Raw genomic sequence first — 4,561 nt, forward strand, 5'->3', positions numbered from 1 at the left:
CAAAAAGGCCGCTCTCCAGTCCCCTCGCAAAGGTGGGGAGGGAATTGAGCGCCCCAGCCCCGCTGGAACGGCCGCTCCCCAGTCCCCTCGCAGAGCTGGGGAGAGAAGGCAGCACCCCTCCCCCCAGAATGGCCGCTACCCAGTCCCCTGGTAGAGCTGGGAACAGAACCCAGCGCTCCAGCCCATCTTGAACTGCCGCTCCCCGATCCCTTCGCAGAGCTGGGGTGGGGAGGCAGCGCCCTGCCTCCGCAGGAATGGCCGCTGCCCAGACCCCTCGCAGAGGTGGGAAGAGAACCCATCGCCCCGCCCCCACAGGATCATCTGCTCCCCAGTCCCCTCACAGAGCTGGGAAGGGAACCCAATGCCCCATCCCCACAGGAACGACTGCTGCCCAGTCCCCTCGCAGAGCCGGGGAGGGAAGGTAGCGCCCCGCCCCACAGGAATGAACGCTCCCCAGTTCCCTTGCAGAGCTGGAGAGGGGAGGCAGTGCCCTGCCCCAGCTTGACCATCCGCTCCTGTCAAAGTTAGACTCAGGACTCACAGGGTATGGCTACACTTGAAATGTCAAAGCGCTGCTGCAGAGCGCCAGCGCTGGGAGAGAGCTCTCCCAGCACTGCACGTAAACCACATCCTCTACGGGTGTAGCTTGCAGCGCCGTTAGCTGTGCTCCCAGCGCTGCAGCATTGATTCCACTGAGGCTTTACAGCGCTGTATCTTGCAGCGCTCAGACGGGTGTTTTTTCATACCCCTGAGCGCGAAGTTGCAGCGCTGTAAAGTGCCAGTGTAGCCAAGGCCACAGATTGTCAGACCACACTGTTTTATTAGCACAGCTGTCTGCTAATAACATCCAAATAATGTGAGCACCATACAAGACACAAGCTATCTTATTTATACAGATAAAAGAGCGGGAATTAGACAAAAGGACAAAGAAAGCAAAACAGTAAAATTCACCTGGGGCACAGCATGCATATCCTACTTCCTTACTAACTCTTATCGATCTAAGGCTAATACTTCACCAATTGCCGTTAAACGGTGCAATTGTTCTATGTTAATGTCTGTATTCCTGACACCTGGATTGCAGCATTCCAACAATTTTGCTTAAAGGTACAGACAGCATTTCTTTAATCCTTTCTATTTTCACAATATAATTCATTCTACTTTCACAATCCCTCCTTTGGGTCAAGCGCATGCCATGACCAACAATTACTGGGTTCCACAAATTAACCGTTCCTTATCTCTTTGTTCATCAGCAATAATCAAAATCATTATATTAGCACTCTGTTTTGGGGCAGTCCCCTGGGTGACACAATTCTGGATACAACAGGAGATTAACTGAAAGCATACAAAAATCACTAAGATTCCAAACAGGATAGTTAGGGCTCCCTGAAACAACCAGTTTCCTATGCCAGAGAAATTGAACAGGTTACTTAGCCACTTCCATAAAGAACTCGGCTCTACTTGGGGAAGATATGCGAGTTGTTCTAAGTGTCTAGCGCGATCTATTATCTCATTGCTAGCGTCAGGTACAAACAGACAACATTGTTTTCCAATGAGAGCACAGGTCCCTCCTTTGGCCACCAGCACTGTCTAATGCCTGACGGTTTTGAAGGGCCACCTGTCAGATCGCCCCTGTTTCTTTGGCCAGAGCTCTTAAACTTTCTCCGGTTTTATTTGCCATTATTTTAACTACTGGTTGTAACCTCAGGAGCCTTTTTGCCTGGTGTATTACTCCTCCAAGTGGGATAAAGGAACTGCCAATAGCCTCTTCCCAGGTGTCATTACTGTTCCATATTGTGTTAGACGGACGAGGTCCTCCAGTGAGGTCTGGGGAATTGAGTGGGATAGCCTGGACAGGAACACCAGTTTGAGAGTGGGCTGGGATGTGGCTGCAGACCCAGCATTTAGAAATAATAAGGGTCTGAGCTATCCAAACTTGCTGCTGGATAAAAGAATTGTCATTCTTGTGGACTCCCCAGACCTTAAGACATCAGCAGTTGGGGAACAGGCACCACCAGAGGCACATGTTGGAGGCAGGGCCCTTCTGGTTCTGACAACCTCAGCTCAGGAAACCGCAGTCACAGTTTTATGTTCACCAGGCAGCAGGCGCTAGGCTCACTACTGCTTCTTCTTGGGCCTTGCTTTAGGTTGTCGTCTGCTTCTGGCAACCCTTATGAGAAAGTAGATTGTAAGGTATTGCAGGCTGTTCCTCTACATCTTCTTCTGGAGTCACAATTTACTCTGCGTGGTCCTGAAGTGATGATTGGTTCACTGGGGGTGGTGCATTTTTACACGGCGAAGCATGTATCCACTGTGAGATGCCAGACAGTTTAACAGCCGTCGGGGTAGTAAGCAGTGCCTGGTGATTCTTTGATGTTCTTTAAGTCTCTTTAATATTTCTTCCTTGACTCTGGCTATAACAATGGCCTTCACACCTTTATCTTTTCCTGATGCATACATTCCTCATTCACACATATAAATTGAGAATACAAACAGTAGTATTTTATATCGAGCAAAAAAGCATTGCAAATTAAACCTTGCTAAGTTTTACAATTAATAACCAAGACAATTTACGTTGAGACCCAGGCCTTCAATGTTTCTCTAATTTACTTAACATAGACGCAATAGAGAATCCTGTCTCTTACTACCTAAATCGTAAAACAAAGAGTTAGAGAGGGCCCAATTTGCAATGCATATGGGAAAACCGAATCTTATAGTCCCAGGGGGTCATTTCTTTCTGCTATTTAAAAAAGGTGGCTAGCAGGATGAAATCCTATCATACTTTAATTCTTATGGGACATTATAAAATCCTGCTCCTACATATCCCCCTTTTGATACTAAGATTATTAATCGCCAGTGTCACTTCTTATTTAGTCCACGTAATAGAAAATACTGAGAGGTGATTTGGGCCTGTGGCTTTAGCTTTGCATACATTTGTTTTATCCACCAGCACACTTTAAACATTTCAATTAAACACATACAATTTAAAACCAAAAACACAATTAGGGGTAGTAATATTAATATCCCAGTAGTTGTGGGAGACCATCCAGAAAATATGTTATACCAATGGTAGGCTGTTATGTTTTTCTGCAGTGGCAATTCTTAACATGTCCCCATTTGTGTGTATAATATGAATGGTCCAATTTTCCACATTTTTTTTCTAGGAACTATGTTACCTTTTTACCTTTTAACAGATGATTTTTAACTGTTTGCCATTCAATGCCAAGATTGATAGAGAACTGAGCTAAATCAGTGCTTACAGTAAGCTGAGACTCTTTTGTTGTTGTTGTGGTAAATAGTAAATGTGATTATTGGTAAACACAGTACTTACATTACATTTACATTTGTCTTCTGGTGGGTTGCTAACACTTTTTGAACACTTTCCCCCAAGAATTAACACATACACATAGCCCATTATACAGTACTTAGGATTATCTGAAAGACAAAAATAACATTTTTCTACCCCTTTTGGGATGGCATTGATTATTACTTAAAAGATTCCTTTCTTTTACAAATACCCTTGCTGATTGCAGGCAAAACAGAGGAATTACCCCCATATTTTCTTGTGTTTTTTGTTCTATAGGCAGGCCAGGTTTTAATGGGTTCTACTTTTTAAGGGTTATGCGGAAATTATTCCACTGTTTGGTTATTAAATTCATGAGGTGGTGTACCTCAAATTTTTTCCTTTTATATAGCAGACCAAGTTTGTAATGTTTTTCCTGCTGTTTTAAGCTTTAAGTTTATTCACAGCTAATAGCTGAGAAGTATCATTACCATATTACTTTAAAGGATTTTTCCAAAAATCATACACACTACAAGTTGTTACAGGGGTACTTACTAACATTAAAGTTATTTTAATGTTTAATATTAACAGTAACATTAGCATCAAATTTATTAAAGGAATCTTCTTATACCAGGCCTTTTATGTAGGCAATTTGTTTGCTGACCAGGTATGTTCTTTATTTGCAGCTTCTTTTGTGCTGGTATTCTCATATTTCTTTATCAGTTAGGTAATTTGCATCAACAGAGGCTTGGCTTTTGGATTCAAAGCCATCAGCAGAGCTCAGAGATTCTGTCTTAACACACAGGGATCTGAAAAAGAAAACACAGCCTTTTGCGGCTCTTTTTGGAGCCCTAACAGGATTTTAATTCAGCAGCACGTTTCATTTGCATTTCTTTTACCCCTTTCTACAATATACACTGCACATGTCCTAGGGAAAATGCACATTCCTTCTATACTATAACTTTTTTAAAGCATTAGCCATATCAATTTTTACATAAGGTGTAACTGTTTCTTTTGTTCTTACAGAGTTTTCATGTACCCTTATCAAAGTGACAGTCTGATTACACAGAGCCATTTTAAGGCTCAGTGTTTTTAACATTGCTTCTTTTTGTTTTGTGCACCTCACCTCTGCTGTTGCTTCAAAGGGTCACTGTTAATTTCTTATTCTTTCATTACAGCTCTTAACTGCTATTATTACTAAAAAAAAACAACCAAACAAAAAGACTCCAGAATCTCTACCTATTCTCCTTGATTTTGACTGCCCTATTGCAGCCATGACTT

The sequence above is a fragment of the Gopherus evgoodei genome, unplaced genomic scaffold (genome assembly GCF_007399415.2).
Source record: "Gopherus evgoodei ecotype Sinaloan lineage unplaced genomic scaffold, rGopEvg1_v1.p scaffold_218_arrow_ctg1, whole genome shotgun sequence".
Classification (NCBI taxonomy): Eukaryota; Metazoa; Chordata; order Testudines; family Testudinidae; genus Gopherus; species Gopherus evgoodei.